General features: G+C 46.1%; 1 protein-coding gene across 2 annotated transcripts in view; it reads right to left on the bottom strand.

Annotated features, from left to right (window-relative positions):
* The window catches only part of SETD3 (SET domain containing 3, actin N3(tau)-histidine methyltransferase), a 110,678-nt gene extending 97,495 nt beyond the window's left edge, over positions 1-13,183 (bottom strand). The window contains exon 1 of one of the 2 annotated variants that reach the window (XM_023731795.1): positions 13,056-13,183. The gene's annotated coding sequence lies outside the window, so the exon portion shown is untranslated. The remainder of the gene's footprint in view (positions 1-13,055) is intronic. The other variant, XM_023731792.1, reaches the window with a different exon arrangement.

Raw genomic sequence — 13,183 nt, 5'->3', positions numbered from 1 at the left:
CGCCAGGTGCACCACACACACACGGAGAAGCGCGCCAGGTGCACCACACACACACGGAGAAGCACGCCAGGTGCACCACACAGACACGGAGAAGCGCGCCAGGTGCACCACACAGACACGGAGAAGCGCGCCAGGTGCACCACACACACGGAGAAGCACGCCAGGTGCATCAGACACACGGAGAAGCGCGCCAGGTGCAGGTCTTGATGTGCTGATCCCAGGCCTGCAGGGCCACCACCTAGAGTGAGGTGTTGATACGCAGCCTCCCAGACACTGCCCCACGCCCTTTCCCAGTCCGCGGCCTTCTCCCAGGAGGAACCCTTCCCTTGACTTCTCTTAGTCGTGCCTGCTCCTGAACGTCACAAAAACGGAGTTATACAGTAGGTAGGCTTCTTTCACTCAACTCAAAGGCTACCGTCCACCTCGGAGGCCCTTAGCTGCCTCTTCCCGTTTTGCCTGTTCCCCCTTCACGCAACAGGGTTCCATGCATTTGCTCCTATACTCTCCTTTTTCTGGAATGCAGCTACCCTCTGCCCACCCATTTTTCTCCCTCTGGCAAAATTCTTCACATTCTTGTAAGGCTCAGCTCAATTGTCCCCAACGCCCTGAGGGGAAATTCGAGGCTCCTCTAGAAATTCTAGCAGCCCTCACTCCTATGAAAATCAGTAAGAATGCTAAGGGCTTCAGTGTCTCCTTAGACAATTTTCCTCCCACAAGGATACAGGCCCTAAGGGAGAGAGCAGCTTGCCCCAGTGAGGCAGTTACAGTTACGCCTTCATTTAACTGAGCGGGGTGGGGCTGCCCAGGGCCAGGTCAAGTGCACCTCTTAAGGGTTCCACGCAGAAATAGGATGAACAGTGACTCCTCCAGGAAAGCCTGACAATCCCATGGAAACCGATCTGCCCAGGAGCTCCAGAAGCACTGGGCTCTCTCCGTACTGAATTAGAGACCACAGGGCACATCTCCCTCACCTGCGAGCTTGAAGTTTCTGGAGGCAGGCGTTTCTTTGCAGCCCAGCCAACTCTCTTCTGGCTGAGAGCCATCAATGACTGTGGGATTTGTTTGCCTGTGGATTTGCTGTGCTTGGGTACTAACTGGCCCTGTGTTTATCCGGCCTCCCTGACTAAAGGTGCCCTGCAGGCAGAGGCCCTACATGCATCTTCTTACCCCACAGACAGAGCAGCAAGCTTCCCGCCACGGCTCGCCACCCACACGCAGCCCCTCGGCCTGCCTGCCACCCCTAGTCTACACTCTCTCCCCCATTACTCTGTCTGAACACCCTGAGCCCTTGGTGAACTTGCAAGAATCCTCTACCTAAAGTCTGTGCTGACACCCTGCCTCTCCGTCCACAGTTCCACAGTGCAGCTCCTGGCCTCACGGCCTCACCCACTACAGACTAACAGGTGATGTGCCTATTGTCCCCACTGTCTTGTAGAGAAAGCAACCAAGTCTTCCAACTTTACATCACTTGCAGGGTCTCGTACAGTGCTATGGACAAATACAGCAGATGGTCAAATAATTGTTGAATGAAGGAAAATCTTTGGGTATCGTATTTGGATCTATGAGTGTTGCTTGTGGGTAGGATTTATTTTCTCACTGCGTTTTTTGTGGCAAGGAACCATTTTGATATATTCTCTCACCAGTGATTAAACAGTGGTCAAATAAGAGATATCTGGTAAATATTTAACTACTCTACTAAAGAGCTAGAACAACTCTAAAAAGTAAAAACGTAAACATATGTATACATATACACATTGCCTTGCGCCAATCTGCTGCGAAAGACCTCTAGAGGTAAAATGTTAAAAAGCAAAGATGTCAGTTTGAGGACTAAGGAGTGCCTGACCCAAGCCATGGTATTTTCAATTACCTCATATGCGTGCAAAAGCTGGACAATGAACAAGGAAGACCTAAGAAGAACTGATGCACTTGAATTACGGTGTGGGCGGATACTGAATACCCCATGGACTGCCAGAACAAGCAAACCTGTCTTAGAAGAAGTACAGCCAGAACGGCAAGACTTCATCTCACATACTCTGGACGTGTGGTCAGGAGGGATCGATCAGTCCTTGGAGAAGGATATCGTGCTTGGTAGAGAGTGAGAGAAAAAGGGGAAGACCCTCAACAAGAAGGACTGCCACAGCGGCTACAACAATCGGCTCAAACACAGCAACGACTGTGAGGGTACAGCACCAGGCAGTGTTTCGTTCTGAGTCGGAACCAACTCAACGGCACCTGACAACGAAAACAACAACACTGCATACCAGTCCACTTAACAATGGTTTCTTTGGGGAAGCCACAGTTTATAGATAGAGAAGTTTCAGGATACTGATTTAATAAGAAACTCTCCAACAAACACAAATCTTATTTTTGAAAGTGTTTTTGGTCTCTTATTGTGTGCCAAAGAGTCCATTCCAACTCATAGCGACCCTGGAGGGCACAGTAGGACTGCCCCAGAGGGCCTTCTCGGCTGCAATCTTTACAGAAGCAGATCACCAGGTCTTTTCTCCTGCAGTCATTAGTGGGTTAGAACCAGCAACCTTTTGGTTAGCAGCTGAGCTCCTCAGAAAGCAGCAATGCGGGAAGAGTCCATTTCTGATTTTCATTTCAATTAGACCACAGAAAGGGAAGAACCATGGCCCAAGCCCGGATGTGCTCTGTGGCACCTGTGACCCAGAGGCACTCGCACTGGCACACTGCTCTGTGCTATCTCGGGCACATCCAGCCTATGACCTCCCCGAGCCCCGCTCTCGTCCCCCACAGCGCACGGAGGCCAGCAGTGATGACAGCCGGCTGTCAGAGCCTTAGAGAGGCTGTGCCCTGGCCGCAAGCCCGCAGACTTGAGCTCCTACATTATGTCGAGCACATACGCTGACTCTAAACGCAGGCACTGCCGATTAGACAGGCTACCGAGTGTCTACATGCCTAGGACATTGCTGGCCATTCAGAAGACACCAAAATTGGGAAAAAGCCATGCCTGTGGCCTCATGGACGAGGCTGGGGAACCAAGCCACATGCTCCAAATAAAGAAGCCTAGCAGATCCCTAAGATATGTAAGAAAAGGAGGTAAACATGGAGGGGCAAAGAAAAAGGTACATTTAAAGGATAACTAAATGTTAAGATTCAGCTTGATAAGGTGTTCGTGTTCAACACGAGCGGGTCTCCTCAACTCAGGTGCACCACACGCAGAGAAGCATGCCAGGTGCACCACGCACCTTTTTAACAAGAGAGACCTGTCTTCTAGTTTCCCCAATGTCACAGCTATGAAACAGCTGCCTACCCTTTTCATTTATGAATAATTTTCACTGTGATCTCAGCTGAGTTTGGAGGCTACATTCCAAGTCTCCACAAATGAAACAGTCAAGTAGGTATCCTGAACGTCCTCAGTGCTCTCAGGGGAGAAACAAAACCACGTCAGAAATCCATCAAGCTCCTGAAAGGACCAGATACTTATTTTCAGTACTTACTTCAAATATTTATATTGGAAAAATATAAATATGTGCTAAATTAAATACACACCCACTCTCAAGTTAAATTCCAAGTATTAGCCAGAAGGTACAATGCTAAATGCAAGAATATTTTTCCCTAAAAGGTTTGGTGGAAATCAGGTATAATTTGCAAATACTTTATTGAATTATCTTGGCAGAAACAGAAGTACAGAAGCCAAAAAAAGGGGAGGGGGGATTCAAATAAGACTTCAGACGAGAGAAAAGATGTAGAAAAGCAATACAGGGTTGACAGATAATGAATTATACAAACAAGCCCAACTGCAGTCATCCAAAGGAAGGGGCACTTATAAAAAGGAACAGTAAACTAAGAGCTTCACACATATCTGCATTTCTTCACCATAAAGGTAATTTTAAAATGTACAGAGTCCTCAAATTCAGGATCTAAAATCCCATGAACATTTTACCAAGTCCATCAACAGCCTCCCCACCTAACAGCTAAGACAGGCTCCAAAAGGCAGTGCCACAAATGGCAGGCTACATCGTCTGAACTGAGACTTACATGCAGGTGGCATCTGTAATCAACAACCACTTCTGGCCAGTCAAGTGACTCTGTTATATGTAATCTGTGTAGCTGAATAAAAAGGTCATGAGAAATAAGATAAAGCACATTTAAGAACCTCGACTAGTTGGGGGCAGGGTTGCTGGATACTTAAAAGCCCGTTTCTACAAAGTACCGTCCACACACACTGAAAGGACTCCCACGCAATCAGCTGCATTTTTTCTGCCCAAAAAATTCTACATGGGAAGGATGTGTGTTTGTATTTTTCTTGAGTTCCCCCTGAAAATGTTGCTTTCAACTACATACAAACAGAAAAAACGTTTTTTATTATACTTATCTGACAATTTATCCAGGAAACCTGAGCTCAAACACAGCATCTAGTCTGTCTGTGTGTCCTGCATTTACCCCATTTTACAGCTGAACTGACTGAGGAGAGAATGGCACCGCTTCCTCCCCCCTCAGGCGCCAGCTGCCAACTGTACCTGAGGGCGTGAGAGCTAACTGTGTGGGAAGAACAGGGTCCTGCTCTTCTCAGTGTCACCAGAACCCACTGCGGGCCGTGGCCATTAGGATCCCAGTCCTACTGCCTTCTGAATTAAACACACACACGACAGGACGATGGGTCGAGAGAAGGAGAACCTGTACTGACCGTGCACTGTCGCCTTCCCTACAGACAAAAAGCGTTCCCACAGTCCCGCTTGCCTGGTGCCAGGCTAACTGAAGCACGTGCCTGTGAGGACCGGGTCCTCGCTGCACAGCAGCAGGGCCACGACCATATAACTTTATCTGGTTTAAGTGGCTGACTGGCCCCCATCATTCCAGTGTCAAACTAAAGGAGGTGCCACAACTCAAAAGTACCAAGAAGTCAGGGTCAGCGGGCAGGCAGGCAGGCAAAACCCCAAAAAATCCATTGCCTTCCAGTCGATTCCAATGCATAGTAACCCAGGCAGGTGGAATTAATTTCAACTTAGCAGCTACTTAAGCACCAGGATGAATATAGACCTCTGAGATGCAAGTAAATAGAATTCCAATCTTTATACAGAATGATGTGGCAGATATTCATATGCATACATACATATATACACATACGTATACATACACATACACGTGTATATATATGTACACGTACACACACACACACACACACACACACACACACACACACACACACACACACACACACACACATATGAATATACACATCCACGTTGTTGCTGTTGGGTGCCGTTTAGTCGATTCTGACTCACAGCAACCCCATATGACAAAGTAGAACTGACCCATAGGGTTTCCCAGGCTGTAATCTTTATGGAAGCAGATCGCCAGGTCTTTCTCCCTCAAAGCCACTGGGTGGTTTAAACTGCCAACCTATTGGTTAGCAGCTGAGTGCTTAACCGTTGCACCACCAGGGCTCCTTACATACAAGAGTATAAGCTGTTGTCGAGTCAATTCCAACTCACAGAGCCCCTGGTGGCAATTCGAATCCACTCAGAGGCACCTCGGAAGAAAGGCCTGGCAATCTGCATCTGAAAGGTCACAGCCTGAAAACCCTGTGGGGCACAGGTCTACTCTGCCTAAGTTTTTGTTTATTTGTTTGTTTTAAAATAAAGATGTTCCTTGCCTTCCACAATATTTCTTGACTTTTTTCCACTAACTTACATGATAATTTTAGAGATGCTTAACCCATTTCTGATTGACTTTTCAATAGACAATAGTTTTAGTTTTAAACTGCTGTTGAATTAAGTTGTAAATACACTTAAATTAACATGAGGCTCTACTTAAAGGAACTTGCAAAAAAAGCCTTTCATAAAGCAAAGAATCATTTGGTATCATGAATAATCATTTCCTATTATATCTTTCTCAAATAAAAAAGAAAATGTTAAGTGTGAGGAATAGCTGTAACCTGTCAAGAAGTTACCTTCAAACCACCCACATCCCTAACCTAGGGGTTCTAGATTCTAGAACTGTTAACTATCAGGGTTGGAAGAGACCTCTGGGGTTATCTAAGTTAGCCCTCAGCCCCATGTAAGTTAAAAATAATGTCATCTAATGATATGTGGGAAGGGGCCCTTGTGGCACAGTGGTTAAGGACTCAGCTGCTAACCAAAAGGTCAGCAGTTCAAACCCACCAGCAGCTCTGAGTGAGAAAGATGTGGTAGTCTGCTTGGGTAAAGCACTGGAAATCCTACAGGGCAGTTCTCTCTCCTACAGGGTCGCTATGAGTCGGAATCGACTCGATGGCAATGGGTGTGTCAGAGAGCTTTGCTACCCATTGCTTGATTCCAGTATGACAACCCTGGGAGACAGACTGGGCAGAGCCTATTAGCCCTCTTAATATTGGTAAGTGGACTTCTAACTCTCAGCTCCTCTGCTGGCCACCAGCTGGGACCTGCCTGTCGTGGCCGGCTCCCGCTTAAGTGAGCCGCTCTGGCACTTTACTGTCAGAAAGTTCGTCATCCTCCTTCACCTGTCCAAGGTCTTCTTTAAAAGAGAAACAACAACCCCTCAAATTTTTTGAAGACAGCTTTCACGTCCTCCCCTCAAAGTCTTCTCTTCTTCAAGCTTAGCATGCCCCTCACGATATACTTCTCAGAAGTGAACAAAACCACTTAGGAATATAGTATACTTCAAAGGACGGTTTTTAAAAAGTCATCAAAACTCTTCAGATGTGCTGAGAGGGGCATGGGTCAGCAGAACTGCTGCCTTCCCGGGGCTCAACGCAAGGAGATTTTACTACTACAGCCAAAGACTATCTTAGCTTTTCTGAGAACCACGTCCATCCACCTACTCTTCAGTGTGCATTTCTTGAGGATTTAATCTGAAATGTAAACATGAATGAGACAGGGTCCCATAGCCTTTAGGATAAGTGGGGAACCAACTAAACCCTTTGTTCTACAAACTGATCTTGAGCAAGATGTTGTCAGCTGCCATTGAGTTAGCCCCCAACTCACAGTGACCCTATGCACAAAGGAACAAAACGGCTGCCCGACTGGACCATTGCGATCTATAGGGCTATCACTGGCTAATTTTCAGAAGTAGATCGCCAGGCCTTTCTTCCTAGTCCCTCTTAGACTGGAAGCTCCACTGAAATCTGTTCAGCAGCATTGCAACCCACAAGCCTCCAGTGACAAGATGGGTAGTGCACTGGCTGGGAATCGAACCCAGGTCTCACACATGAAAAGTAGGAATTCTACCAGTGAACTGCCTCGTAAGCAAGACAGATGTTCTATGTTAAACAACCGAGTTTTTGAACCTAAGTGCAGTTATTCATGCTAACAGTCATGGCGTTCGTCTCAGGATCAACGTCCCAGGCTGTCGAAACTGTCAGGCCTTCCATGTCTCTTGTCCTGTGGCGGTTCCACAACATGATCATCTTCATCCTCATTGTCCTTGTTCGGGCACTGATTACGCAGCAGGAATGGAGGTCACACTTTACACAAGACATAAGATAGCCATTATTGCGCCTGTTTTACAGATGAGAAAGCTGAGGCTTAGAGAGGTTCATCAATTTATCCAACTCAGTGGGTGGCAGAGCCTCACCAGCACACCACAATGACAAATTTTACTGATACTTAAAAGTTGTTCATTCCATTTCAACTCAAAGCCTACCCACTCGTGAAGGTCCCAAAGGTTTCCTGTATCACTAGTGTTCAAGACAACATTATTCTCTTGCAGCAGTAAAACACACAGATACAAAGGTTTTAGCTCCTTGGTCTTTTAAACTTATAGAGCTCTTCTGCTGGCCCTGTTCAGATACACAAGAACGGCCTCAGGCTACATTGGGGACACGTAGCCAAACCTCCAAACAAGCTCCCATGCCATCCCACACACCCCACACGGATCCGGGTAATGCCGCTGGCTGGGTCGGAAAACTGCACAAACCACTTAGGTGAGCATGACGGGTCACAGCGCTAAACTGTTACAGTCAACAAGTGAATGACTTTACTGGGTGCTAGCCATTATCTTCTGGTAAAAGTCACTCATTTAATAAGTATAAACTAATTCTTACTTTCTTTTAACTGTGCTTAAAAAAAAACTAATGATACTGAAGAGTCATTTCTATTTTCTGAGACTGACACCTTTAAACTACTTAAAGAATTTTTTTACACTTTGCTATGTTCTAATGAATTATCTGGAACAAAAAATGGAAAAGGGAAACTCAGGACTGTTAATAGGTAATAAACCTAAAATACTGCATAGTCATTAAGAATTCTGTGTAGCCACCTGATACCTACACAGTCTAGACAATCCTTTTGTCTTTCTAAGAAACAGTAAAAACATTTCTTCCTGCTCTGCTCCTCTGCCCTTCCCTACCTCCCCACCACTAAGGCTAGACACATAAACGGTTAAAATGTTCTTTGCATGGTGTTCTGGATTGAACTGTGTCCCCCAAAAATATGTGTTATAAATCCTAGCCTCTATGCCTATGGTTATAATAGCATTTGAGAATGGGTTGTCTTTGTTGTGTTAGAGACAGGATTAGTGTAGGATGTATCTCAAGTTAATCTCTTTAGAGATACAAAAGAGATCAAAACAAGCAAGCTAAGGAGCAGAGATGAGGGAAGACTGATGTGAAGCCACATGGAGACCTCCAAGGAACCAGGAAATAAGCTGAAGAGACAAGGACCGTCCCCCAGAGCCAACAGAGAAAGCCTTCCATTCTCCTGGAGCTGGCACTCTGAATTCAGACTTCTAGCCTCCTGAACTGTGAGAGAATAAATTTCTGTTACAGCAGCACTAGACAATTAAGACCCCTGGTATTAGTATCACTCAGTATCACTCAGCTGTCTTTCAAAATGTTAACTTCAGACTCAGCCTTGTCTCCTATTGATAACCAAGGGTGTTTAAACTTATCTTGATTATTAGTTAACTTCTTGGGAAGTACTTGAATAAGAAAAAAAGAGTTTCAAAGCATTAACTTTGGTATTTTAATGTTACAATCATTTTAGAATCACTTTTCTGCCATTCATATTAATTTCAGTTGAAAAACTTTAACACTTGTATTTGTATCTCCTGTTTTATGGTCTATCTGCAAAACATACAGTCTAAGCAATTAGTATCTTGCCTAAGTTACTAAATGAATTTAACAAAAAACAGGACTTCTAATCTTGCAGATTTTGCTAATTCAGCCTTTTTCCTTCTGACTATTAAGTCACTAAAAAAAATCAAGTTTCAGTCACTTTGTAATAGAAATTTATAATTTATAGTATGCAGATTAATAGAAATTTATTTTTACTTTGAAAGGAAATGTAAATTAATTATATTTGCAAATCAAAATATTAAACATCTCTAATTGTATGCAAAGAAAAAAGAGATACAAGGAAATCCAATGTATTGAAATCTATTTCACAAAGTTTAAGCTTTACATGTAAAGACAACTAAAGAAAAACTTATGTAGAAAACTTTAAAAGCAAGGATTCCTTTATCTTATATTCTTAACTGCTCAAATATGACCCAGAATGGCCTGACATCCAAAAGAAACGCTTCTGTGACTATAGCAAAAAAAGGAAAAGGATGAATAGCACATCAAAATATTCTTCCCTGATTAAAAAAAAAAAGGGCCCCAATAGAATGCTAGCTAATTAAGAAAACAAGCAATGTTGCCACAAACAACTTCCAAAGTAACACAAGCATAAAGATATAGACACTGTTCTGTTAAAAACATTTAATACCATAGCACTAAAAAAACCAAACCTGTTGCTGTCGAGCCAATTCTGACTCACGGCAACCCCGTGTGTGTCAAAGTAGAACTGAGCCTCATGGGGTTTTCAATGGTTCCCACCTCACAGAAGTAGACCATCAGGACTTTCTTCCACGGCACTGCTAGATGAACTCAAACCACCACCCTTTTGGTAAGTGGCTGAGCACAAATCGTTGGCGCCACCCAGGAAACCAGCCATAGTACTAAATATACTTCTATTCGTCCTTTAGGGGAACAAATTCATCACTCATTCCCAGTACCTACATACAAGGAGAGGAAGCACACTTATTTAACACTCTCCCTTCCACTCTCCCCGACCCCTCTGATTTACAACCTTGGAAACCCCATGGGGCAGTTGTACTCTGTCCTATAGGGTCGCTACAAGTTGGAAACGACTGGACGGCAGTGGGTTTGGTTTTGGTTTGTGTCCACTCCCAAATGAGGCATCATGCGCAGAAGCCAGGGAACAGGCAAACCAGTTCCTAAAGATAAAAATCCTCCCAATGAAAAATACTCATCCAACTACACACAAAAAAGATGCAGTATTATTAGCTTCATTTCTGAAAGATACCTCAGATTAATGATAAGAAAAAAGTGACAATGGAACTAACACAGACGTTTTCAGATTTGGAAAGCCTCAAAGTAAAGTGACATCTAGTAAAAAAAAAAAAGAGTTCAGGGTAACCCTCAGTTAGGAGGTAGATTTTTATATGTTGTTGTGTCGTCAATTCTGACTCATAGCAACTTTACAGGACAGAGGAGAACTGCCCCATAGGGGTTCCTAGGCTGTAATCATTACAGAAACAGATCGCCAGGTCTTTTCTCCGTGGAGCAGCTGGTGGGTTCAAACCTCTGACCTTTCAATTAGTAGCCGAGCACTTAACTGTTGCACCACCAGGGAGCTTTGATTTTATATACTCGCTCATTTTTTACTAAAATTTCTCCCAGTACAAACTATGAACCTGGTTTTCACTGAACTCATTACTATCTTAGACTGAGCTCCCTAGAGAAGCAAAACCAGTGAAGCGTATATATAGATTTAACTCAAGGAAATGGCTCATATGGTTGTAGTGGCTGGCAAGTCACAAGTCCATGGGTCAAGTGTCAGGCTGGAGGCTTCTCCTGACTCATGCAGTTTCAAGGGCTGATGAATGCAAGATCAGCAGGTCAGACAGCAGGCTGCTGGCTCATGGGCTGTGGAGGCTGATGAATCCCAAGAACTGGAGGTCAGATGATGACAAGCCAGATGCAGGATCCAGAGCAAGCAAGCGAGCCATGCCAGTACATCCATATATATATAGGATGCAGGCCACACCCCCGAGAAAACTCCCCGTACAACTGACTGGCTGATCACATCATGGAGGATAATTACATCATTACATAACTGCCAAACCACCGAGAATCATGGCCCAGCCAAGGTGACACACAACCTTAACCATCACAATTACCTACTATTTACTAAACACAAGCCTCCATGTGCTAATGTTGATACTTTCCTCCAGCCAAGTCAAAATCTTTGTAATTCTCTTCTACATATGAGAGCATGAAGTTTCAAGTAGGCTATCTTTACCGTTTATCAGAGCTTTCAAAACAAAAACTTTTTCCAGTGGTTGAACTTCAGAAAGAAAAAATATTTGAGAACAGCCTTTAACCTTCTCTCATTTTCCAGTGGCTTCTGAAGCCAAGGTTTAGTCATGTGGCCTAAATGCCCAGCTGCAAAAGAGAAGCTCTCTCACTGACAGTCTCACTGCACTCCCATGGAAGAGACTAGAAAGAACTTTCTGCAGTACATACAGGCATACAGGTTTCCATCTTCAAACCCAGCATCACTCTCAGTCCAGGAAAAAAGCACTGACGGGACTAGAAGCAGCAATCATTTTACTCGCTCTGAGTAGAGTTTCAGTTCCGATATGAACTTACAATCTTGAATACACAGTGAGAGGAGGACCAGACAGGAAAAGCATAGCAGACGGCTAAAAACGACTTTGTTTGCAGCGCCAATAAAGAGGTTCTGTAACTCTTTGAGAACTCGTGTTGGCAAACTTTCTTGGGCCAGAGAAAAACTTCTGGGTAAACTGCTGGAACTTCACCAAAATATAAATCACAGCGGCCCGGGACTCATTTGGTAAGGCAGACTGCAAGCGTGCATGTGTGCATGGCAGCCCGTGCAGACACAAGGTATCATGGTTCAAGCAAGTCTTGACAGATTTCATGGGTGCAGGTGAAGGCTGCTTTTATTTTGCTATATCCTTGAATTAAATGTATTCACCTTCTAAAAAGAGTAAGAAAATATCTCCAAGGTTGCCACTGGTTACTTCCCATTTTCAAATACCAGTGGAGTCACTTTTGAAAAGAAAAAGTGGAGAAGAGGAAGCATAACTTGCACGCGGTACAATTCACACTTTTCGGTGTACAGTTCCGAGTCGTGACAAACGCGTGAGCCCTGCCACCACCAGAACCAACCTATGAACAGGGAGGTCCTTCATTAAAAGATGAGGTCTTTGGGGATTCTTGGGGCAAAATCAATCTGTCAGTAAATTTTAAAAGTATTTTTACTTTGTAAACATCACCTCCCGCATTTAGAACGAGGAGGCAATGCACTCCTCGAGATTATGAAGAAATGTGTGAATAATTCCTCGAGACTGGGCCGTCCCCTCCCCATGCCGCACGGCCGGGGTGCGGCCCCGCAGCAAGTGGCGCACGTTCCTGATCTGCTCCTCTCCCCGAGTGGAGACGGGAAAGGCAGAGTCGCCGCCAGGCTGGAGTTTGATGCCGGAATAACAAAGTCCACAGCCTCGAATTCTTCTCCCTAGTAGGGCACTGCTCGTGGAGGCGGGCCAGGGTGCGTGGGAAGGAAGATGACCTATTTCCTATGGCTGTTTTGATAACTGGAAAGTGAAGCGGAGGCGTGGGGACGGGTCCCCACCACCCCGGGGCACCCAAGGCTTGGAGGGGAGGAAGAGAACAGACAGCCTGTACCCGGGCAGCGGGTGGCGACAGGAAAAAAGGAAATGAGGGGACTACCCGGCCGCACACGATCCGAGTCAGGAGGGAGCGAGGAGCCGGGCCCACCGGGAGCAGGGGTCGGGAGCGAGGGTCCCTCACCGGGACGGGGGGCGCTCCCTGCACCTGCCGTCATCCCGGGGGCAGTGGGGCGCGCCCCCCACCAGGCAGGGCCGTCATGGCAGGCCGAGCGCGCCCCTCACCCACCAGGACCAGAGCGACCCGCAGGCTCGGGCCCAGACCCGCGAGGGGCGCCGGCGGGTGGTGGGTGGCCGCGCAGGGCGGGGGGCAGCGGCGTGAGTCCCCGCAGCCCTCCGGCCGCGCGCGCAGGGCCGCCGCGGGCACTCACCTGCCTGCTTCCCCTTCGCGCAGCAGCGGCGCCACACTCCGACCCAGACCCCACGGTCCGCCTCAACCAAGCCCCAGGCGGCAGCGGTGGCAGCGGCCGGACGGGAGGGCGGGACGGCGGCCTGGGAC

This window comes from Trichechus manatus, unplaced genomic scaffold (genome assembly GCF_000243295.1).
Source record: "Trichechus manatus latirostris isolate Lorelei unplaced genomic scaffold, TriManLat1.0 scaffold00045, whole genome shotgun sequence".
NCBI lineage: Eukaryota > Metazoa > Chordata > Mammalia > Sirenia > Trichechidae > Trichechus > Trichechus manatus.
The sequence above is the reverse complement of the archived record's forward strand: the minus strand, read 5'-3'. Positions and strand labels throughout refer to the sequence as shown.